Here is a 27,346-nt window from a genome sequence, read left to right as displayed (position 1 = left end):
GGATAAAAAATGATTTACCTAGGTTTTAACTATTTATAAAAAAAATATTCAGCGAGAAATTTCTCAACGTAGAGCCACCGATATAAAAAAGCTTCTAGGTTGTCTTGAAGGAAACTGTTAAATGTTAATAACCAGCAGGATCCCTGGGCAACACTACTAGGCTGCATTTGAAATCTACATACAAAATGGCTGGAAGACCAACTTATGTATGCATAAGATAAGAATCAGGAAAGAATTGCATGTATTACTCATAGAGCATATTGATTCAATACAAGTAGCGAGACTTTTTTAATGTATGTAAATAGTGAGAAACTGACTTTCTTTGGGCAGCCTCTCTATTTTTTGTCCAATTACTGGATTGGCCTTTTTTCTAGTACTTGTAAAATGCACATAGAAGATTAATGCTCAACTTGGATATATGTTTCTTATTGTCTGTAAAGGAGTTGCCTTTGAATCGTTCATTCCTTTGTTCTTCTCAATATTATTTAACAAATATTCATTCAGGTCAAAAAGTCAAGTCATTGCACTGGATCCTTTGACTAGGTTCCCTTGTTTCTCTAGTAAAATCAATTATAAACTCGAGTAAAATCAGTTATGTACAGCTTATACAATTGACTGCTTTCAGGTTCTTCCTTTCAGTTGCAAAGAAAATAATAATAATAATTAGTTCAATATTCACTTTTGAAATAATAATTAAAAAAATCATGGTAAAATATTTCAAGATATCAAAGATCTCCAGCAATGTGTCCCTTGTTGTGGTACTCACGTTCATCCTTAGAGGGGACAGGGACATTTTGAGGACCAGGGGATGCCTAGGAAACATCCTTTTGTCCTTGATTAGTAACAAAATGATAATGTCCTTGAAACACTTCACAATTGATAGGGGTCAATTATATTTGATACAACTAAGGGGTGTGCAAGCATCTTCTAATTGTCTTGAGGAGGACTAGAGTGATTATAGTCTTTCAAAAATAGAATTTTGAATAAAATAGGGATGGTGGGCCTTCAAGAATCCTCCCCGTGCTTTTTAACGACATCTAAACCTGATTCATTTGTCAAAACAAAGAAAAAATGAAGAAAACTCTCATTTTAACATTTGCAAACTTTTGTTGAAGTGCAACAAGATAAAAGCTACAAATAACAGTTGAAGAGGAGAGAATAGTAGTTGAAAGAGGAGACTAGGACATCAAATCCACTACATTAGAGGTAAAACTTCATTTTACATGTGTTTGCATTTTTTGAAGGTTCTTTTTCCAATTTTTTTACTACATATAAAGGGTTTTATGAGTTTTTTTTCTTTTATTTGAACTTGTAGCTCTCTTTCAATTGCTAACAGAAAATCATAAGCAACATTGAGAGTAGTGATATTGAGGAGATTAGACCTAGAAGTAGAACTTATAAAATTATGACAACAATCAGAGTTTCTAAATGGATTGAGTATGTAGCAAGGCCAACACATTCAAACCCATTTGAATGTTCCTCCAAATTCAAAAAAATATGCAAAAGGCTTATTTAACCCCAAAATTGTGTATTACAATATGCATAGTGAGTTGTGTAGTATAAGAAAGAAATTCATAGGACAACAAATAATGGTTTTACCATTTGTGGAAAAAAGATGTTAGCTATATGAAAGTTTATTGTTTTTGTTTTGTATTGGTGGTAAAGTGGGGAAAGGTTCTGAACAAATAATTGTAACTCATAAGATTGAGGCAACTAGATTGCATATTGAGAGGGATGTGAGAAAGCAAGGAATTTTACTAGAGTTTGCAATCCAACATGTCATTGTTAAGATATTCATTAATGTCATAAAATTGTAGACCATTCATATTTCCACTCACATTATATGAATCAAACCCAAGCATATCAATCGACTTTCTCTATAAGAAGCAAAAAAGCAACAAATGACATTATTAATGATATTGTTGTAAAGAAGCATTGAAGACACATATTGACTATGATAGTGACCAAAATTAAACAAGTATGCAATCACTATATATACATTAGCAGTTACACTTAATCAATTAAGAACAAGTGTAGTGAACTACAAATGCTATCAAGAAACTACAATAACTATACTACATTCTTTCTAGTGACGGATTTATCTAGCATTCCCCCTCCACAATGGTCTCTTATGCCCTTGAACTAAAACTCAAACAAACTAAACTTGACGGTAAGTACGAATCCCTCACAAGTGAAATTGAAAAATAACTGAAATCGTGGGCCTTTGTATGTGGTGATAATAGTCTACCTCTTGCACACATTGAAGACTATGCAGCTATCATGACCTTTTAAAGAAATTATCTAGGGTTTTCCTCCCCCATCAGGAAACGTGATCTTTGATTGCTAAATGATGGTCATAGTCCCCGTTGGATGATGGTGAATGGAAGGACACAATATTGCCGTTCAATTGTTGGAATGATAACGAGCATTTCTAGTCGTCATCAAGCTTCTTCACAATGCTATGGATTCATCTAATCTCCTCTTCCTCATAGACACTCACATAGGCCTTGCACATCCTCTTCCTGGTATCACAAGTTTTGAGTGATTTTCTACTCAAAGACACATGACTAGGAGCTCTAGTGGTCTCTGCAACTCTTGTGGGGTTGCCTACCTTGTCAATAATTATCTTTAGGGCTAGATTCAATTGTCTTTTATAATGCTTTAGTTAGATTCTTGTGGGTCTAGATTTGCTATACTATATCATGCCTCAAAGACATGTTCATTAGAGTTAGCTACTACCCTCCAACCTCCTCCTCATATGTTTACCATGATGTTCTTGATGATGATCCCTACACCAACTTGTACAATAATATTTCTGAATTTCTTGCCCATAAGGACATTCTCATTTTTTTTCGTGATTTCATTGCATGGACTTGGGTAGCTTGGACCCCCCTTCATAATCAGGATGTAGACACTATGGATTGAGGACACAAAACTTGCTACTTTGGAACTCCATAGATCTTATGGTGGTACTTCAGGTCCTTCTACAAAGTATGGTCAACACCTTCTTTAGCTCTACCAATCTTCAAATCTGGTGGTCGTGAATGGTTTATCTTAGTTTCCATGCTCTTGCTTCTTCGCATAAATGCCATATCATGGTGGCGCAAGTGCACTTTTCCCATCAAGTCGTTCATTCTTTTCATTAGTCTTTTTTTTTGTTACCACCATCTCTCTCGATGTGACCATGCTTTCTTTAGTCTTTCTATCTGATCTATTTCTTCTCACCTCAACACTCTCCACTTGCCCTGATAGACCTCTTCCTGATACCTCATTTTGTTTTGATGATGATGACCAAGACCTATTTACACACCACCTCAAACAACTTCTTCCCCCAACTCCTTTTTCCTTCTTGAGTGCATTACTAGCAATTTTGATCTCCTTTCTTCGTCTTTTTAGGTTGCCACCTTCTATCTTTTCCTTATTTTGCCACTCCTTGTTCCTCCTATAATGAAGAACACATCTTATGAAAAAATGGTATGATGATGATTGCAAGGCCTACCATTAGGTCCTACACTTTGCTTTTATCCATCATCACCCCTCATATACCTGACTAAAAACATCTTACCAACATCTCCTCTATTGCAAGAAACATCTCTTAATTTCCAAGTGTAGAAGATCCCTCTGTGCCTCCCTCATTCATTCTCCCAAGTCCTTTAGGTGCACCCTTTTCCCCCATCACTTTCCCCTTCCCCCCAAGTTGAACCATAAAGCATTAGTCTCCCATACCTCTTCTATCTATGATATCCATGGCCAGCCTCTCATTTATGTCACCAAGTAGTTATGACGATGAACAATAGAAAAGTCGTAGATGAGAAGTGTTGCAAGTTGTGTACTTCAAACAAGGCTTCATCGTCCTTGGTTCCTACTTATCCAACCTCTTCAATCATGTGGTTCACATGGGGTTTACACCATCTTGGTCTCACCACATCATTCATCTGGTTCATATGGCAAGCCTTGCTTCCAATCCCAACAATCACGAGACTATTATGGTTGGTTACACTTTCTCCAAACTTTATGCCAACATTCTTCACACTCTCATTTCCAAGGAGTTGGACCAATGTCACAATTGTGCTAGGGGCAAGTTGGATTTATCAAACCACATACCATATTTTGACTCTTTGAGTGATTATTAAGGATGCTCGCCATCACTTCTCAAAGGTTTATTGATCTATAAATTTCTATAAAGCCTTTGAATCTGTCTTAAGGACTACCCTTTTTAAGAGGCTTCATTACATTGGTGTTTGTGAGCTTCTTCTAACAACTCTCACAAGACATTATGAAAGGGTTTTGGGTCATCTTCAGATCCCTTCTAGATTCTCTCACTTCAATGGGAGAACCATTGGTGTCTGAACAGGGTTGACCCTAATCCCCTACTTTGTTTGATATTTACATTGATAAGCCGGAGGTGTTTTTTTAGGAGCACTCTTTGGTGGGGGATAGTTGTCTTCTCCACTAGGTTTTGATTTCTAGTTTTCTCTTTGCCAATGATGTTGTTCTTTCATTCGGAGAGATAGATTGATGGTCTTGCATCTCTTTAGGACTTACGGCAATTGACTATTAATTTGGGGAAGAATAAGGTAATTTTCTAATGGTCTCAAGACTTCTCACCTTCACTTTTGCTTCAGCAACATGGAGGTTGAGATGTTGTCTTACACTTGCCTAATAGACAAGCTCTCTAGTCCTCGCTTCGTCTTGAGGCCCTCTCTCCACCTACACATCAATAAGGGGTTTGGTTCAATAGACATCATGTCTGATGATCCTTATGGAAACTCCAATGAGATCTACTATTCTTTATGGCTCAATGGTTTGGAGATCTTCTTTATTGGAGTCTAAGCTTTTTGTAAGTGGGTTTGGATTCTTCTTCAACAAATCACCATGTTTAAGAAATCCATTCCACTTAAAATTATTATTGCAAAGTTTGGGGCTCACTCCTTCAAAGTTTGGACCATCTTTGATCTTGTCTAGCTTTTACATTACCTCTAGGAATTTTTTTAATAACAGTGAGGGGCATCATAAGTACCCTTCCTCACTTATTGCTCCTTTTACTCCATTGTTGCTTTCATTTCTTTCGATCGAGACCGTGGTTGGTTTGTTGAGGTTTGAACCCTTCTTAGGTCAACCCCATGGGAGTCTTTCCCTAAGTTGGCATTCTATGTAGAGCACTTTCTAGAGTTGAAGGATGACCTCATTATCTTCCCTTCTTATTTATCCCACTACCAACTACAATCCTACTAGATCCTCCTTGGTTCCTTTAGGGTGGGCACTCATTGACCTTGCATTGAGACATATCATTGGCTTGATAAAGAGATCACAATTTGCATAGTAATATAGGTGGAACAATATGCATATATATGACTCCATACTTTCTTGATAGGAAGTATGGTTTTTTTAATATTTTTTCTTCTTCAATTGTTTCCTTTTTTATGGATTGGTGTTTAGATCATTATTCCTTCATCTTGTCTCTCTCTTCTTTTCATGGTTTTTCCTCTTTGCTTGCTTCTTAGGGTGTTGGTCTTATTATTGTTTTCACATGGTCCCCTCTTTCTTTCTCATATTTTGTCAATCTTAGACTGGTGTTGTTCAATGTCAATGGGAGCAAAGGGAGTGAAGCCAAATCAATGAAGAGCAAGGAATGAGCTTGGATTGGGCTTAATAGTGCTTGGATCTACAAATGGAAATTGGAAGTTGTCACCCTAATTGTGAATTTGACACATATCAATTGTTGTGGCTTCAATGTTAAATGTTGCTCAATGTCATCATAGCTCGAATGCTTGCATGTGGAAGAATTAGCTTGGTGTGGGTGTTGTGAAGAACTAGATTGCTGGTGGAGACTTTGTGACTGGGTTGGCTTGCAAAAGATCATTGTTGATTGGTAGACTATTTTGCCAATTGGGAAAGATACCAAAGACTCCAATGTTGGGAGTGAGTCGCCCAATGTCAGATTTGGGATTGTCAATGTGCACTAAGTGCTTGTTGGAGCTAGCATGATATTGGGTGTGTGTGACTTTAGAAATTTTGATCCCACATGTTTGGGGTTACCGAAATTTTTAATTATTAAAATATAATTGATAAGTCTAGGTTGTGTATAAGTGGCTAGCGTGCCAACTGATGTCCCTAGGCAAACTCATATGAATGAAATGAAATAAAATGAAAGGGTTTTAATGACGTGCACAAGACTACCAATCTAAGGGACCAAAATGCTAGTTAAGTAGATCACTATAATTTCTCTAGGTTGTTCCTTTTGTTGTGGATCCGTATTAGGAAGTTATTTGTGTTGTGTAGTTTTGCCTCTTCAAAAAGTTTCTTCATGCTACTCACTTGTAGGCTATCCTTATACTCACTGCAAATAGCTTTGTATGTCGTACACTCTTTGACAAAATGTTGTTTTGTTTCCACCACTCCTTTGCTGCAAAAACTAGAGATTTTCTTTTCCCACCTTTCTTTAGGGACCTTCCATCTAACAATTTCACAATGTAAGTCATGAGAGCAGGTTCCTAACTGAGGAATTAAAATTTTGGTTTTTCCTCTAATTGTGGATCCTAAATATTCTTTATCCCATGTATGATTAAATTCTTTGACGAATATCTTTTTTCCTACCTATTAGATTTGTCCACTTGGCAGTTCTGAATTTCTCTAACACCCATTTCTTTATTTCTATATTGTTGTTCAAACACCCTCGAGGGTTAATGTTCCATTTGTTCAACCACTTGCTATTTTGTTTTTTCCATAGTTATTTCCTACGTTTTAGCTCCTCATTAACCACCAATTTAGCCCAATGATGTTTATCCATAATTCGTACTATTTTTTAGATAGCTTAGCAATCAAATAATAGTTGATGCTTCAATTGGGAACATGCTTGCCTCCACCAAAAGGATCTTGTAAGGAATTGTTGAATTGCTCTTGAGGTTAGTAGTGATGAGATGCTTTTGGATTCTATCTATTTGCAACCATTTATGATTTGAAACATTGCTCCCCCTAACCTAACTGGAACCACCAAGTGACCAAAGATGATCTTCCTAGTTTTCCAATCCCATAGTTCCTCTTTCTTGCATCTATTCTGAAGAATCTATACTGGAAGTCAATTCCAAGATATTTGTACTCCACTCTTTGTAATGAGTTGCCCTCAAATATGAATGTGCGTTGCTATTTTTTCTTATTCAACGAAAATGTCATGACTTTAGTCTTCGCAATATTGACTTCCATCCACACTATAGAGCAAAATGACTCTAGTTCTTTTAAATGCTCTCTCAAGTCTTGTGTAGTTTTTGCAATAAGGATAAGGTTATCATCATAAAGAAGTAATTTTATCACATAACTTGCTAGTTGCATGCCTTCTCCATCAGCCTTATTTAGCCACTCTTCCAACTTATCGATGTAGAGGCTAGAGAGAGTAGGTGAAAAGGTCACCCTTGTTTGACCCCAATGTCGTTCCCAAAAACATCCACACATGCCTTCTTTAGTTTTGATTTTGCTTGAACCTATTCACACAAATTTATAAATAATAGCTCTATAATCTTTTGGGACTTCCAATTCTTCCATTCTGTGCCAAATTTTATCTCTAGGGATAGTGTCCAAAGCCTTCTTAAAATCTACAAAGAAGCAAAAAGCCTCGTTCCCCTGATTTTCTCACACTCTTCCAATGAGGTACCTTAGAGTGATGTAATGGTCAATTGTGGAGTGTTTTGGTTTGAAACTAGCCCGTCCCTTTGCCTCTTTCTCCTCCTTTTTTCCCCATCCATTGATTGTATCCTCTAACATACTCCCAAAGAGTTTTTCTAAAAGAGGATTCACCATTATGGTGCGGTAATTGGAGGTGTTGTTGATGTCCCCATCCATATGGGGGAATAAGCACGCTAGTAATCTAATCAATAAGGATGTAGCCCAATGTGACCCTATTAACATGTCCTTGATATGTGGCACCGAGAGATCAACCCCCCACATTATAAATTTTGCTTGCAACCTATCAATATCTTGAGCTTTTCCACTTGCAAGCCTTTTCATACCCATCTTAATGTTCTCAATACAAAATAATTGTGCAACAGTGTTAGTTATAGAAGGCACAACCTCTTCATTTGATCTCTCATATAAGATCTTTGCATAATCCAACCATTGAATATCTGTAATATTATTTTCTACTTGTTTTCTAACTTGCTGCAACTCTCTGCAAAAGCCCTTAGGATTGTGTTTCCCTAACAAAACTAGCTCTTTCCTTCAAGCAATAACATAATTATCTTTTTAGAATTTTATCAATTGCTTATATTCCTTTATGTTTTCTTTGCTTTCTTTTCTCCCTTCAAGAGCTCTCTTTGCAACCTTGCATTCTTTGTCATGCCATGGATTACTTGGGAAGGTATTTGAATTTCCCCTCTTTGGTTTTGATCTCATATTGATAGGAAATGCCTTGTAGATGCCTTGTCCCTTGTGACTTCTAGAAACTCACTACATTTATTTTCCCCCTTGGAAATGAAAGACCTATTATTGGGAAGAAATCACCCTTGCCTCAAAGATTTCCTACCATTTGTTGTTAAATCTTTCTCTAGAGTCTTCTTTTCACTCATACACATTATGCCTCCAAATCAACTAGTGGTTTTGCTAGGAGTGTGGAGGCTCCCCCCTCCAGTCTTGGATTGATCTATTAGATGTCTTGATGTCATGCTTTAGTGGATCTTGCTTAATGATCTCACAAAATTGCTTAAATATCTCACTCAACCAAATAGGTTTCCAATTAGGCTTCCTTGTCCAATTTAAGGCTTTTTCTCCCAAAACTCCTTAACAATCCTAAGAAAAAACTAGCATTCAAACTACCCATTTTTATGATCTTTGAGATTTTCTAGGTCTTAAATCCTATTAAGGTCTGCATATGCCCAAACCCAAAAGCGAGGGTTTGTAATGGTTTCTAGGTCTCCACATGCCAGTCTAGAGTTAGGCTTTCAACACCCCTTCAAATGAATACATCAACTCCTCCTATTGATCTGGCACACTCATTAGACATTCCCCTAACACAATCCAAGGTCATTTGACAAACTTCTATCCACCCCTGCATTTACCATCCACTTCTCTATGACAACCACCTAGCTAGTCGCTTCAAAACTTTTCTAGGACTATTTTGTAAAATTAGTAAACTGCATCTTTTCAACTCCTACCAAAAACATGCTATTTGATAAAGAGTCCACTCTAATTTTCCACAAGGCCATGATTTTCTAACCGTGGAAAATGAAGCTAGACTCAATTCTTTCCAGACTGCTTAGTCATGGCTAGAAACTGGCAAGAGAGTGAAGAACTTTTCTCTATAATATCAAAATTGATTACACTCACTTGTAATTATGTATAGAACACCAAATAAATCTAAACTAAGTATTGAATGCAAATAAAACCAAAATTCAGTCCACATGCACATAGATGCTTATATTTATATAGCTCTGAAGAAAAAAATGCTTAGTTTTCCTTTGTACAAACTGGCAATTACCACATCCAACCATACAAACTGGCTTCAATGGACTTAAATAACCATTCCACGCCCACCCCAACTAATTCTTGAGTGGTGGGGACCAACTGGTCATGTTTTACATGATTTTGCAGAAGTTGTTCAAAAAGTTGTCAAAGTTACTTAAGTGCAACTTGACAACTTTTACAATTTCTAGACAACTTTTGCGTTTTTCTTGTTTCCTTGCAACAAAAAGGTGTAAAAAGATATAAAATTCTATTTTAATTCTATGTGGACCTATTCAAAGCCATTCTAGGCCTTTAACCAATATTTTGACTCCTGGAGTCAATTAGATCAACTTGACAACTTTTCACCCAAGCAATGCACCTTTTTCATTTTTTTCCACAACAACATTTGACTTTGCAAAAATAACAAAATGCACTTGGACATCACCTTGAACTTTCATTGAACTCTTATTACACACCATGGCCCATTAAAGGGCAAAACACAACAATATTTCATGAGTAACAAGTCCTAGGGTGCTCCTGCACAATTCTCCCCAACAAAAGAAGTCCTCAAATGAATTGATCAACTCCTCCCATTGATCTTGCACACACATTAGACATTTCCTTAACACAATCCAAGGTCATTTGACAAATTTGTATCCGCTCCCACATGTACCATCCACGTCTTTGTGATAGCTACCTAGTTGAGTTACTTCAGGACTTTCCTACGATTGGCTTGTAAAATTAGCAAACATCTTTTCCACTCCTACCAAAAACATGCTATTGTACAAAGAGTCTACTCTCATTTTGGTGTAGGGGCACTTAGGAATGACAAGCAAGTACATGGGAACAACAAGCAAACTATGAAAACTATGAAGGAATGGAAGACACTTAATGACACTCAGAGGTCCAAGGAGATCAAATGAATCCTAAATGATGCAAATCATATCAACTATGATGTATTGGCTCCAATAATGGTTTAAATACCATGAAATGACTTTGAATGAATTAATATCCTTGAAAGGATTAAATAAATGTAATTTGGACCATTAGTGTCCCAATGTGTCTAGGAGGTTTTAGGAGGTAGGCTATTTTTAAATAAGTTTAAATAAGTCTCTTAAGTGTTGGAAACACCTTAGTGAGAAGATTTAATGAGTTTTAATTCATTTTCATACTTAAAATGTTTGAATTCTCAATGCATAACAGTTAGTAGTCATTTAGGAGGGAAATGGACTTTTTATAGTTTAAACACTTAACTACTCCCTAAAACTGATTGGAAGAGGTTGAGGAAGTTAATAGTGATTGTTTTCTGTATTTGAAACTCTATTGTATGGCAAGAAAAGCCTGGAGTGTACGAACAACCCAAAGAGTTAATGAAATTCATGTTTTGGATTAGCAATTCTATTGTTTTGCATTATTACTTCTTGTTTTGATTGGAGATCTTATGTAGAATAGTCTTGGAAGGTTTCAATAGTTTATTTTCAGGCTTTGTTACATGTTAGGGTTTGAGAATCATTTTACATGATTGTACTTTCATGTTCAACAGATTAGTTTGGCTTTTCTAAGTTTCTTTCTTTGTTTTGAAGCTTATTTGGTGATCAAATAACGATCCCATGGACTCAAAGGCCTAGAATCCACGAAATGATATATACTAACCTTGTATCATATGAATCTGACATGATACATGTAGAAAATTGATTGAGAGTGTGATCACATGGCTGTAGCTAGGTATTTTCCCATTGAAAATGATGGCACAAGTGTAGCAACATGAGTTTGGGCTGAATAGCATGGTATTTTTATGATTGGAATAGTTTTATATGGTGGATTTAATGGTAAATAAATCACCAATTGATCTTGGAAAGGTTTGGAAGAGTGAGATTGGAGAAACCCTTAAAATAAGGGTTTGAAGCAACCAAATTGGGGCTTTCGGTGTTCTACGTGTTTTGGGTCTAATTCCTTTTATATTTAGATGTTTTGGAACATTTCTTGATACTATCCAAGGTTTGAGAACTTGGAGATATTTCTGGGTGGTAGTTTCTTTGTTAAATCACCATATTTTGGTGTATTTTTGGGTCACATAGTGAGGAAAGTCATACATGGTCCAAAAGAGTCCATAATAATCTTGTAGTATGTTGTAATAGGGCCAAAAGGGTATCCAAATATACCATTTATTTGTTCCATCATTTGGAAAAGTTTTGTGTTAGGGGGCAAAAAGGGCAAAATGTTGATTTTCAGGTCTCATTAGGCTAGTTTGGAGTCTTTTTTCCATTTTGAGAAAGAGATAGGTCAAGAAACCTTGAAACCACTTTAATCCATCTTTATACGTCCCAAATACATCAAATCTATCATGGGTTTGCACTTTGAGTAACCTTGGATGAATTAAGCCTATTAAAGCCATTTGAGTATTTTAGAAAAGTGTGGGTTTCCAAGCCAAATTTGAATAAGCTATCTTGTGTAAAAGATTCATCACCCTTTCCTCTTCATCACATTTCCCACAAGGCCATGATTTTCTAATCATGGAAAATGAAGTTAGACTCCATTCTTCCCAGACTGCTTGGTTATGGCCAAAAACTGGCAAGAAGGTGAAGAACCTTTCTCTACCCTATCAAACTTGATCACACCTACCTGTAATTATGTAAAAAACACCAAAAAAATCTAAACTAAGTATTGACTGCAAATAAAACCAAAATTCAATCCACATGCACATAGATGCTTATATTTACACAGTTTTGAAGTAAAAAATGCTTACTTTTTCTTTGCATAGACATACAATCACCACATCCAACCACACAAATTGGCTTCGATGTACTTAAATAAACATTTCACACTCGCCCCAACTAATTCTTGAGTGATGGGGACAAACTATTCATGTTTTACATGATTTTGCAAAAGTTGCTCAAAAAATTATCAAAGTTGCAAAAGTGCAACTTGACAACTTCTGCAATTTCTAGACAAACTTTTGCATTTTTCTTGTTTCCTTGCAACCAAAATGTGTAAAAAGATGTAAAGTGGTATTTCAATGCTATGTGGACCTATTTCAAGCTATTCTAGGCCTTTAACCAATATTTTGACTCCTAGAGTCAATTAGATGTACTTGACAACTTTTCACCCAGGCGATGCTACTTTTTCACTTTTTGCCACAAATTCAACATTTGACTTTGCAAAAATATCAAAATGCACTTGGACATCACCTTGAGCTTCCATTGAGCTCTTATTACACACCATGGCCCATTAAAGAGCCAAATACAATAAAATTTCATGAGGACAAGTCCTAGGGTGCTCCTGCACAATTCTCCCCAACAAAAGAAGTCCTCAAATGAATTGATCAACTCCTCCCATTGATCTTGCACACTCATTAGACATTCTCCTAATACAATCCAAGTCATTTGACAAACTTCTATCCACCCTTGCATTTACCATTCACTTCTCTATGAAAACCACCTATCTAGGTTGTTTCAAGACTTTCCTAGGATTGGGTTGTAAAATTAGCAAACTGCATCTTTTCCACTCATACCAAAAGCGTGATATTGTACAAAGAGTCTACTCTCATTTCCCACAAGGCTATGATTTTCTAACTGTGGAAAATAAAGTTTGGCTCTAGCTCCGACTCGGGGTGTAAAATGACCATACAGTTTCCCTAACACAAGTCATTCCAGATCTGTGAGACCCCGTGGGGGACCTCTTTGCCAGTGATACTCCTCTCGTAGTGCTCAGCCTCATCATAGGGCCTCTTGTAGCCACCCAGATCAGTCACTATTGGACTTTTTCCCTATGAGGATGGATACCTAATCTTTTCCATGATGTGTACTACTTTCTTCTTCATTTGTTATACTTGTTCTTTTGTGGACACCGTTTGGTGCTCTATTTGTCTACTATCTTCTTGGTGTAAGCTTCAAGTCCCATAGACCCACGTTGTGGTCTTTAGTTGGAAATTAATAAAATTATCTTATCTTAGATTGCCTGGTTATTGCCAGAAACTAGTAAGAGAGTGAAGAAATTTTCTCTACCCTACCAAACTTGATCACACCCACCTGTAATTACATACATAACACCAAAAAAATCTAAGCTAAGTATTGAGTGCAAATAAAAGCAAACTTTAGTCCACATGCACATAGATGCTTATATTTACACAATTTTGAAGTAAAAAATGCTTAGTTTTCCTTAGTAAAAACCAGCAATCACCACATCCAACCATACAAATTGACTTTGATGGACTTAAATAACCATTCCACACCTGCCCCAACTAATTCTTGAGCATGGGGACCAACTGGTCATGTTTTACATGATTTTGCTAAAGTTGCTCAAAAAGTTGTCAAAGTTGCAAAAGTGCAACTTGACAACTTTTGCATTTCGCTTGTTTCCTTGCAACCAAAAGGTGTAAAAAGATGTAAAATGGTATTTTAATGCTATGTGGACCTATTCCAAGCCATTCCAAGCCTTTAACCAATATTTTGACTCCTAGAGTCAATTAGATCAACTTGACAACTTTTCACCCAAGCAATGCAACTTTTTCACTTTTTGGCACAACTTCTACATTTGACTTTGCAAAGATAACAGAATGCACTTGGACATCACCTTGAGCTTCCATTGAGCTTTTATTACACACCATGGCCCATTAAAGAGAAAAACACAACAAAATTTCATGAGGACTTTGACAAGTCCTAGGGTGCTCTTGCACATTCTCCCCAACAAAAGAAGTCCCCATGGGACCCATGGAGACATTAAGTTGAGATCCATCCCCTTCTTGACATCAGTCTCTAGTACCCAGGTGGCTTCACTATTTGGTTTACCGACCTTCCATTTTATTGGGTACTCCATGTAGGTCTTGTTCCTAGTCTTCTTTCTCACTCTAGAATTCAACACTTCCTTTGCTTGTGGATCTAAATCAATCATCTTTGGCAACTTCTCTACTGTGTGTTGGAGATCTATACCTTCTTGAGCTTGTGTTGGTTTAGGACCTTTGTAGGAAACTAGGTTTGCAACATTGAATATGGGTGAGAGACCTATTTCCTCAAGTAAGTCCACCTTGTAAGCATTGTTTCCATTGCTAGAATCCTACACAGACCCACTCTCTCCATCTATAACTTGTGAAGTTCTCCTTTATGAAGTCTAGATTTGTAAAGGTGCACCATGAAAAATTCACCTACTTGGAACTGTACATCTCTCCTTTCATTAGCTCTTTGTTTCATTTTATGGGTTGGTTAGAGTTTTCTTAATAGTGTTATGAATCTCCTTCATGGATAGAGAAAAGTCTTTAGCAACTCCACTTTGCTCTACATCTTTTCCCAAATATATGAGTTCATATATGCCCCTTGGGTGCATACCATAAACAATTTCAAAAGGGCTTTTACCTCTAGTCCTGTTTGTAGTATCATTGCAAGTATATTCTGCATGTGGTAGAATTTTCTTCCATGTCTATTCGTACTCCTTGGTTAGGTATCTTAGTAGATTACCTAGGCTCCTATTGATTACTTTAGTCTGCCCATTAGTTTGCAGATGATAAGTAGTCCCAAATGAAAGATTAATACCTAGCTTGTGCCATTATGATATGATTTAGGATCTACAAGTTTTATGAATTAATCCCAATAATCATATATACTTTCCCGATCCAAGCAATAATTGTGTGGCTATGTATTTTAAAAATTTGATACAAAGTTTGTCGGGGTAGGACTACATCTTTGGGTCCACTTCTCAATTGGGGGACCACTCTATTAAATCTACCAAGAAAAATTTCTTTCTTACAAATTCCAAGCTCCAAGCCTTCACAATCTCTTTCTTCTTTTACAATTTTTTGGTGTAGAATATCACCTTGTAAAATATCTCCTAAGAATTCAATAATTCCCTCCTATTGATCTCTCAAAATATTTTTTTCTCCTAGGGACTAATTTCCCACAAGAAGTTCTTCTTCCAAGTCTAATTGTCTTCTAAAGGAGAGTAACTCCCCTTTTATACATAAAAATTAGTCATATTTGGTCTAAAAACAAATAACCACATAATAACCATTTTCCCATTTTAACATAACAAATTAACAAATATAAACCATATGAAAACCTCCTTTTGGCTTTTTGTAAATTATAAGCCATATAAAATAAACAAATCCATTTTGGATGGATAAGTTTAGGATATTGTTTTAATTAATTGTTTATATTTTGAGGAGATTTTCTTTTAAATCTCGTCATTTTTTTTTTTGAAAATAAAGTACACATCGACCATTTTATTAAATAAAAAATGGTGTAGTGGTAAGTAAATTTAGGGGGATATTTTTTTTTTCCACACCAGCATGGTGACTAGATTTATGATGTCATCAAAATTACCTTTTGTTTGGAAAACTTCAAGTTGTCATAACTTTTTCATATGACCTCCATTTTTGACAAAACAAACGTCATTGGAAAGCTTTTGACAAGCTCTTTCATTTGAAATCCATTGTTGACCACTTTTGAGATGATTATTTTTTCACCTTTTTATGGCCTTTGGTCTCAGTTTGACCAAACTTTGCCTGGTCATAACTTTGTCATCTAAACTCCAATTTTGCTTGTTCAAGTTGTGTTGGAGTCATAATTGTGATGACTTCAACATGGTAATGATTATTGGAGTTTTGGAGATACTTCAAATTTCAGTGAAAATATCCTCTAGATCAAGCCTCCCCACTGAAAAGAAGCTTTTGGACCTCCTAAAGTTTATTTTTACATAAAATGAAAATGAGGGTATGTTTGCCTCACTTGTCCAGTATCACCTATACAAACTACTAGAGTTTTGAATATCCAAACCATCAAACACATTATGAAGAATGACATAACACTGCTAATACAATCGACCATATATCCACCAGAGTTCATTGTTACATCCATCACCCATATAGTACCAACTAGTAGAAATAGAAGCAACAAAATTGAAATAATTGATGAAATGGAAAAAGTATCAACATTTTGGACCTCTTGTACATAAACATCATTAGAAAATGAACCTTTCAAATCCTCTTTTACCATCACTGGTTGAAAACTTGATTCTGCTTGCACTTGATCCTTGCTAGCTACTGCAGACATGAGAGTCAGTTTATTGCTTGTATTTACTATCATTTTCAAATGTCCAGTGTTTACAATTGATCCTTCATTCATCATGCGATGAGATCTTATAATGTATTCAATTCCATTTTTAAACAAATGATACTTGTTATGTTCCCTATAGACGATAACATTCCTATCATATAGGTATGGGCTACTCAACACAATTCCACAGATATCAAGTGGAACGACATCAAATTCAACCTCGTCTATGAACTTAGATGTTATTGCAAATCTTAACTTACATTGCTTAGTGACTCGCAATCTATTATCATTGCACACCCAACCTAATGGATAAGGTCTCTTATGTGACTTAGTTTCAATCCCAACTATTTAACAACTTCCTCTGAAATTAGATTAACTTGAGACCCACTATCTATTAATGTGTCAATTTTAGTATTCTTTGAAATCACCCTTATATGAAAAAGTTCACAACTTTTACTATCTTCACGAACAACATGACTCTTGGAAGTGGAAGCATATGAAACATCAATGGTAGAATCAACAAAAGCTTTACCTTTCAAACCCACAGCCGATATTGTTGTCTCATCACCAAAATCTGATCCAAGATCTTGAACAACAACTGTAGACTTTTGCTTTCCTTATTGATCCTTCTTAAACCACTTTGGTTTCAACTCTGGATGCAATTTTCAACACTTTTCTTCTGCATGTCCTTTCTTTTGACAATATGAACATGTAGGCTTTTTTCCTTCCTCTTTCTTCACTATGGCTGCTTTCTTGCCCTTCTTGTGTCCTTCATGAGGAACAAATTCCTTCTTTAAACTGAAACTTGTGTTTCCTCCACCTGCTTCAATATGAGTTGCTTGAACACATACCTCATCAAAGTTAGAAGGACTAAACATCAATATTGTATGCTTCAAATACAAATGCATTCCACCTATATACTTTAATAAAGTATCTTGCATGTAAAGAGGAATTCCAAGAGTTAATGCCTTCTTCCTAAACACCTGTGTATACTCTTGGATAGACTGTCCTTTACCTTGTCTTAGATTTTGCCAATCCATAATGGCTTGTTACATATAACCCAATGGATAAAATTGTTTCTTCAAAGCAGAAGTGAACTCATACCAAGATGAAATGATTTTATCATGTGCAACAAGATCTTCTTGGATCTTAGTCTCCCACTAGACTAATGTAGTACTTCCCATCCTAAGAGTAGCTAGCTGGATTTTGGAAGAATCATCCAAAATCTTTTGAACCCTATAGTACACTTCAATCTGCTTAAGCCAATTATCCAATTTCTCTGCATCCAATTCACCACTATATACAAGCAAATCAAACTTAACATCCAGTTTTAACAAAGGCACATTAACTTTGTCAGTTTTCTTTGAAGAATAAGTAAACAAAGAAGATGAAGAAGACGAAGAAGTCGATGAAGATAGGGATAAAGGTTCAAGAGGGTCACTACCACCTCCTACTTCTTTAACTTTTGCATCTTCTGATGAGGATTTTGCTTCCTCCTTAGCTTTATTCACTTTCCTCAACTGTCGTTCATGTCTCTCTTGGAGAAGAATGTTGACCAAAGCATCATTCATGTCTCTCTTGGAGAAGAATGTTGACCAAAGCCTTTAATTCCACAAAAAGATCTCTGGAATGCTTATGAACCAAACTCGGGAACATGTTGTTTAGATGCCATCTCTGATCGAGGAAAAGTCCTTCTTTTCCCAATTTCTGGATTGAACTCTTCAAGTTCACCTTTTCCTTGCTTTAACCTCAATTTGGTTAACATTCACCACCTGCAATCTATTTGCAACACAAGCTCTGATACCAAACTTGATCTGATTTAGGATCTACAAGTTTTATGACTTAATCCCAATAATCATATATACTTTCCCGATCGAAGCAGTAAATGTGTGGCTATGTATTTTAAAAATTTGATAGGAAGTTCGTCTGGGTAGGACTACATCTTTGGGTCGGCTTCTCAATCGGGGGACCACTTTATTAAATCTACCTAGCGAAATTGCTTTCTTACAAATTCCAAGCTCCAAGCCTTCACAATCTCTTTCTTCTTTTACAATTTTTTGGTGTAGAATATCACCTTGTAAAATCTCTTCTACGAATTCAATAATTCCCTCCTATTAATCTCTCACAATATTTTTTTCTCCCAATGACTAATTTTCCACAAGAAATTCTTCTTCCAAGTCTAATTGTCTTCTAAAAGAGAGTAACTCTCCTTTTATACATAAAAATTAGTCATATTTGGTCTAAAACCAAATAACCACATAATAACCATTTTCCCATTTTAACATAACAAATTAACAAATATAAAACCATATGAAAACCTCCTTTTGGCTTTTTGTAAATTATAAACCATATAAAATAAACAAATCCCTTTTGGACAAATAAGTTTAGGATATTGTTTTAATTATTTGTTTATATTTTGAGGAGATTTTCTTTTAAATCTCATCATTTTTTTTTTGTAAATAAAGTACATGTCCACCATTTTATTAAATAAAAAATGGTGTAGTGATAAGTAAACTTAGGGGGATTTTTTTTTTTTCCACACCAGCATGGTGACTAGATTTATGATGTCATCAAAATTACCTTTTGTCTTGAAAACTTCAAGTTGTCAGAACTTTTTCATATGACCTCCATTTTTGACGAAATGAATGCCATTGGAAAGCTTTTGACGAGCTCTTTCATTTGAAATCCATTGTTGACCACTTTTGAGATGATTACTTTTTTACCTTTTTACGGCCTTTAGTCCCAGTTTGACCAAACTTTGACTGGTCATAACTTTCTCATCTAAACTCTAATTTTTCCTGTTCAAGTTGCGTTGGAGTCATAATTGTGATGACTTCAATATGGTACTGATTATTGAAGTTTTGGAGTTACTTCAAATTTCAGTGAAAATATCCTCCGAATCACATTATGTTTTCCAAAAATGGGTAATGTATTTGGAATCGCTGTTTGACACTATGCTTGTTCTCAAACCATGAATTCTAACTACCTACTTCAAGAATAGATTGGAAATGTGGCAAGCATCATGTGTTGTTTTGCATGTGGCACAAAGTGAGTCATCTTACTAAACCTTTCTACTACTACATATAGATACTGTCATATCCCTTATTTTGTCTTAGGTAGTCCAACCACAAAATCCATGGTTAGGCATTCCCAAGTCTTATTATGAATTGGGAGAGGTTGGTATAATTGTGCATTTGTGGATACCCCCTTGTCTTTTTGACAAACAATGCATGTTTCAACACACCCTGACATCTTTGCTCATGTAGGCCAATAGTAGAATCTTTGCACTAAGTCTAATGTTTTGTGGATGCCAAAGTGTCCACTCATTGCACCATTATTCTTTTCTTGAATTAGGTTCTCTCTCATGGGACCTCTAGGAATGCAAAGTTGTCCTCTTTTGAACAATAGACCATCCTATAAAGTAAAGTCAGAAAATTCATGATGGAAATGGTTTTGAAAATCCAAACAAACCTTGTAGAGTGTAACAAAGTCTTCATCACTTGGAGACATGTCTTTGAAGCTATCAATTCCTACGCTCCTTAACTCAACCTCTTGAACTATCAAGAGTATTCTACTTAATGCATTTGCCACCTTATTGGCTTGTCCTTTTTTGTATTTTATAGTGAAGGTATAAGCTTGGATATACACCACCCATTTCATATGTTTATGACTAAGTTTATCTTTTGAATTCAAAAAACTTAGGGCGTGATCATCTATATAGACTACAAAGTCCTTGGGTAGAAAATAATGTCTCCATTTTCTAAGGGATTTCACTAGAGCACACAACTCTAAGTCATGAGATGAGTACTCACTTTTTGCTTCATTAAGCTTTTCACTATGGAAGGCTATTGGTCTCCCCTCCTCGCTTAGGATTGCTCCCATGGCCACATTACTAGCATCACACTCATTAGTAAATTTTTTCAAAGCTAGGCAACACTAGAATAGGTTGTGAAGCTATCGTCTCCTTTAATGTTTCAAATTCCTTATTGGCTTGTTCATTCCACTTGAACTTAGCTCTCATACCACCCTTTATGGTGTCTAATAGTGGAACAAATATCTGATTGAATTGTCTGATAAATTTCCTATAAAATTGGGCTAAACCATGAAAGCTCCTTAACCTAGTAGCAGACGTAAGAGTTGGCCATGAAAATAATGTCTCCATTTTCTAAGGGATTTCACTAGAGCACACAACTCCAAGTCATGAGATGAGTACTTGCTTTTTTCTTCATTAAGCTTTTCACTATGGAAGGCTATTGGTCTCCCCTCTTTGCTTAGGATTTCTCCCATGGCCACATTACTAGCATCACACTCATTAGTAATTTTTTTCAAAGCTAGGAACACTAGAATAGGTTGTGAAGCTATCGTCTCCTTTAATGTTTCAAATTCCTTATTGGCTTGTTCATTCCACTTGAACTTAGCTCTTATACCACCCTTTATGGTGTCTAATAGTGGAACACATATCTCATTGAATTGTCTGATAAATTTCCTATAAAATTGGGCTAAACCATGAAAGCTCCCTAACCTAGTAGTAGATGTAAGAGTTGGCCAGCTGACTATGGCTTCTACCTTGCTAGGATCCATCCTCAAATTTACTTGAGAGATTACAAAACCCAAGTAGATCAGCTCTTGCTTCATAAAATCACATTTTTCCAAATTGATGGTTAACTTTTCATCATGTAACATTTGTAAAACCAACTGCAAGTGTTTAAGGTGCTCCTCTTTTGTTCTACAAAAAATAAAGATATTATCAAGGTAAACTACAACAAACTTACCTATAAAGTCATGTAGCACCTCATTCATCAGCCTCATCAATGTAGAGGGTGCATTTGTCAACCCAAATGGCATTACAAGCCACTCATACAATCCTTTAGTTAGTTTGAAAGTTGTCTTCTCACTCATGTCCCTCTTTTATCCTTATTTGATGATACCGACATTAAAGGTCAATTTTTGTTAAGTGTCTTGCACCTCCTAGACATCTATCAAGTCTTCAATCCTCGGTATGGGGAATCTATATCATATAGTGATCTAGTTTATGGCCCTTGAATGAATGCATAGTCTCCAAGGACCTCCTTTCTTGGGTGCTAAAAAAGTAGGGACTGCACAAGGACTCACACTTTTCCTAATTAGTCTGTGATGAATTCTTGCACTTGCTTGGCAATTTCCTCACGTTGTCGTGGTGTCATTTTATAGACTTCCTTGTTAGGTAGGGATGCTTTAGGGATACAATCTATCTAATGGATTATAGTCCTCTTAGGTGTTAAGGTAGCTAGCTGATCATCATTGATAATGTCTTCAAACAGATCTAGGAGTTCTTGTACTTCCTTAGGGATTTGTCTTATGCTCTACTAATTTTACTACTATAGCATACCCTATTCCTTCTCCTCTCTCATTGTGTTGAGGAACTCTTTTTTTCCTACCATTAATACATTGGGACCTTCTGATTGATTTTCCCCTTCATACAACAGTGGTTGCATTTTGAATGTGGCCACATCCTTCTTGAAACTATAGGCATTCATCTTTTCATAATGCATAGCTTCCCTATCAAATTGCCACAGTCTTCCTAAGAGTAGATAACAAACATCCATAGGTAATAGATCTGAGAGAACGTTGTATTTATACTTGCCTTTATTGAACTCTACCCAAGCCTGCTCATTAACTATCACATGTTGTCCCCTCTTCAACCAAGTTACCTTATAGGGGTTACTATGAGGTATCCTATACAAGTTTAGCTTAGGCACTGCTTCATCAAATAATATATTGTCAGTTGAACCTGAACCTATAATTATTTTACATACCTTTTTCTATATTGCATTTGATCCTAAAGAGTGTCCTCCTTTGGCTTGGCTCCTCCTTCATAGGTTCCTTGATTACTATCCTTCTAATCATGATATTTTCTCCTTCTGATGCTAAGGGCACCTTACTTTCTCTTTTTCTAGATGCTTCCTCTTGTATAAATGTCACTCTCCTTTCTCCTCCTTGTATAGTTGACCCCTTCTCTCTACACCTATAAGCAGGATGCCCATATTGGTTACATGTGTAACATTTCATAGTTGCAAAGTATGAAGATCCCTTTTCTTGGCTATTTGACCTTTCTCTGGAGTTGTTATTGGATCCTCTATCTCTTCTTTGTCCACCTTTTGGGCTACTAGGCCCACTTAATTTAGTGAGTTTGGCTTCTCCTTGTGCCTTTGGTTTTGTATTACTACCTCCAAAAATGCCTTTATGACCTCTTGCATCTCTACCTCTACCTCTTCCTCTTAGGTTGTACTTATGCTTCTTGTTGAGTTTTTCCTCCAATTTGAGGGCTAATCAATAACACTTGTTAATAGTGTTTGGACTCCATAGGTTTATTTCTTCTTAGACATTCCACCTCAAGCCATTGATGTATCTCACTACTTTGATGCTCTCTACTTCTTGCACATTGGATCTCAAACAAAGTTTGGGAAACTCCTTAGTATATGTAGTCACATATGCATCCTTCTGCTTCAAAATTTTCCTCTTGGTGTGTGATTGAATCTCAAATTCTTCAAGAAGGTAAGTCTCCCTTACCTTAGACAACTTGCCTTTCCAACTAGATATAGAGATTTTCCCTTCTTTCACTCTTTCATCTTCAATGAAATTTCACCAAGCCAATGCTAGTCTTCTCATCCTTTCTTTGGCTACTTTAATCTTTTGGACCTCTATGATGTTCTCACATTCAAAGTAATTCTCCCTGCCTTCAATCCATTCCATGACATGCTCTGCATCCATCTTCCCACTAAATAGGGTTACTCCTTCAAGGGCTTCGCCACTTAAAGCCTTGATAGCTTTGAGGAAAGCTTCCTCATTCAATACTGGATCAGGAATATGTACCTCATCTGTTATAGATACCTACTTGAGCTTCTCTCGCTCTTCCTTCTTAGTGAATTTTCTTGTTACTTCCTCAGTCTTGAGGGCTACTTCTCCAAGCTTGGGTTCTAGGGATGCAATCTTATCTTTCAATTCCTGGTTCTCATCTTCCTAATCTTACACCTTCTTTGCTAACTTTGCATTTGTCACCATGATGGACTTACCAAAAGACTCTTGGTTAGGCATGCACTCTTACTTTGCCCAAATTTCACTTCTCTAATACCACTTTGTTACATGCAATCAAATGGATTCACAAACATTTGAGAGGAACATCTAGTAAGTGTACACATTTTGGGGGCTTTACTATTGATTTATAGGGCTATGTTGACTTAGATTTGGCAGGGGACACTACTACATTTGGGCCCAAATTGCGACGACCACTTGTCGCCCAAGAAAAAGTACCATGAATTGGCTCTCATTGGATGAGCATTGGACTTTTGTTGTCGCAAATTGCGACGACAAGGGCATCCATGGCATTGCGATTAATAAAGCTATTGTAACTTGGAACAAGGCAAGGGCAAGAGTTCATCTTCACGTCATCCCAATTGCTACACTAGACACTCACAATTGTGATGACTCAAGCTTTCAATATGTTGTAGGACCGACAGTTAGCCATCAGAGCTAGCCATCACAGGTGCAACAAGTATGCGACAACAATGTTGTGGGAGCGATGACTATATGTTTGTTGCAATTATGACATGTGAAAACAATGTTGTGCGAGTGACAACTATCTATCGAAACAAGCCATCACAATTGCAACGACTTCCTAAATTATTGCAAGAAAAATTTGGCGGCAAATGTTGAATAAGTATTCCCAGATTCCCCACAAGGACATCACAAAGAGGGTCAAAGTCAACTATGATGTTGTAGGGAAGTAAGAGGAGATGTTCTTGGATGCAACATGTTTCTTCATTAGAGAAAGAAGAATTGTAACCATTGCAACATGGGACACTGAGTTTTATGGAACACTTGGTTGGGGAGCTCTTTTCAACAGATGTCTTGTTGAGGAGGAAGAAGATGGTTAGATAAGAATGCATGATCACTTGAGGGACATGGGAAGGGACATTGCAAATGGACAACTGCCATACCACTTTTGGTCTCCAAAGTAGGTTATCAAGGTGAAGTTGGATGAATTGTCATATTCTTTTAAGAAGCTAACACTCCTGGAGTATCTCAGTTTAGAAGGGTTTCAAAACTATTAAAAACTAAACTAATACAAGCGATAGAGATTTGATTCGTCTTACAAATATCTATAAATGGCTATTTGTAATCATTTGTTATAAAAGTGCAAATTGATATCAGTGTATCCTTTATAGCTATGGCATCTATGTGGATGCATGTTTTTGTTATCAAATCAATCTATTTTGGTTATAATTCACATATAATTGTGTATAGGGTTCTATTCTCAAAACTTTAAAGCTATTTGAATTACATGAACATTTAAAGTAGCATATTGAACTATGGTGTCCTTCTACATAGCTTGAAACTAATAGATTCACATAGTTAGTTGTTATGCAATCACAGGTTAGTATTGAGCTTCACTTGGTTTTGAGAATAGTTTAATATTCTTTACTGATCAAGGCCAACCACGTGAAGGTGGAAGCTCACTTGGCCCCAAACCTGCAAAAGTGACATCATTTTCCCATCTTCTGGTGCATGTCATTTTTTGTCGCATCCAAAATAAGATTTTGCCACTCTGATTCGAGAATGCACATGCAACTACATTCTATATACATGAACAATAGGCGGAGTTAAAATAATCCACCACATTTACATTTATTTCATAGGTCTATGAAAACCTCTAACAAAAATACAAACTTGTTGGGTTTTTTAGCTCCATCTGATGTCGTATGCATATGAATTGAGATTGCATATTAAATTATGTCATCCTTCTGCATTGCTTGAAACCAAGAGATTCACACAGTTAGTTGTCATATAATCATAGGTTAATGTTGAGCTTTACTTGGTTTTGAGAATAGTTTAATATTCTCTACTAATTAGGGCTAACCACGTGAAGATGGAAACTCATTCCCCCCTCCCCCAACTCCCCCCACAACATCTAAATTCCCCATTAAGATATTTAAAGGTCAATCTTTAAAGTACAAAAAAAGGTTCCAAACTGCCAAAGTGACATCATTTTCTCATATTCTGGTGCATGTCATTTTTTTGTCGCATCTAAAATAAGATTATGTCACTCTAAATTGAGAATGCACGTGCAACTGTGTTCTATATGCATGGACAATAGGGAGATTTGAAAAAAACACAAAAAGATTACATTTATTTAATAGGTCTATTAAAATTTTAAAATTATAGACCATCATTAACTGTTAGAAATAGTAATCTTTCCTTGGATGTATTTAATTGGGATATTCCAAGGATCCCTAAATGTAGTTTGTCCTATTGTACACATGTGGAGGACATGTCATTATTTGTCCTTTATTCCACATGTGAGAACAACTCATTTTTATAATTCCTTTATTAAGGAATTTAGTTTATCCTCCTTAAGAGGATTGTGACACTTTGCACACACCTATTATGAATGTGGCATTCATAGAAATGGGAGTTACACATGTGAACACATGCAACTCCTTTCTCATCTCTTTAAAAGAGATGCTCCTCTTTCTTTCTTTTTTACACACATCACTTTGATGTTATTGTATTGAGCTATTTTGCTCTAACACACACACTCTCTCTCTCTCTCTCTTCTCTAGGCATTTGCCTTCATTCATAATATTCACAAGGGGTTTTCTTTGCTTTCCCCTTATAAATCCTTGTCTCCATTGTTGAACCATCTTGGTGTATGCTCTTGGATTTTGTTTATCTCATGGTAATATTGTTTCACACTTAACTTACTTGGATTGTTTCTCGTTCCTTGCTCTATCTTATCATTTCTTTCACAGTATCAGAGCTTGGTTACTAATCCTCGTTTTAAGTTTTGTGTTGAAGGTTGCCATTCATTGGAGCACACCTTATTTGGAGATGTCATTGAGAGAAGAAGTTTGTGTTGTGGTTGATTGCTCATTCTAACATCTTGTGTGTGCAGGTTTTATTGTATTATTTTTTATCATTTTTTTCTAACCCTCTTTGGAAGGCTTGCCGCCAAGGAGTTTTCCTTTCAAAATTTCAATTTTTTTTGCTCTTGTTTTGGAAGGCGTGCCACCAAAACAAGAAGCATTACTTCATAAGCACTCATTTATTATAATTTGTACAATTTTTTATTAAAAAATTTATATATATATATATATATATATATATATATATATATATATATATATATATATATATATATATATATATATATATATATATATATATATATATATATATTTATAACTCTTATTATTTCTCCGTAATATTCTTGAAGGAAATCATAACTCTAAGTGTGTTAAAAAAAAAACCTTAGTACTCTCATAGATTAGTTTTAAAAAATTGAAATTTAACACATTCCTTATATCTCTATTTTAAATCTTATATTTGATTTCAATATATATTGAGATAATTTAAATATTTCATAATCTTTATCTTAAAATATTTTTTTTGAATTTTAATATTGATTTTAATCTATGAGATTTTAACTTCTTTATATCTCATTCTTTCCATATCTTCGTTCAATTTTTTTAAAGTATCTTTCCTTGTTTACTCCTGATTTGTGCCTTTCTCAACTCGACTTTCTAAATCTCATTTGTGATCTTATATATTTTGAAGCCTTCCATTTTACTATATCTCTTTTGATTTCTTTTGAGAGATGCTTGTTAACTTTTGTATTTGTTTGGTTGTTTCTAAGGTTTTTATTGCATGGTTTATTCTCAACATTTCTCAGTGTCTGAAGACTATTATCATCCAAGCTTCCTCAGCGTCTGAAGACTATTTTTTGCTCTGTTATCATTTTGGTGGTTTTGTATTTTTTTGAGAAGTTTCCTGGCCTATTGAGATAGCGGGAGCAAAAAATTAATATCTCACATGACTAGAGACGCCACAAACCA

The sequence above is a fragment of the Cupressus sempervirens genome, chromosome 3, assembly GCF_028749045.1.
Source record: "Cupressus sempervirens isolate cs-2001-9-10 chromosome 3, ASM2874904v1, whole genome shotgun sequence".
Taxonomy (NCBI): domain Eukaryota; kingdom Viridiplantae; phylum Streptophyta; class Pinopsida; order Cupressales; family Cupressaceae; genus Cupressus; species Cupressus sempervirens.
This window is presented reverse-complemented; position numbering follows the sequence as displayed.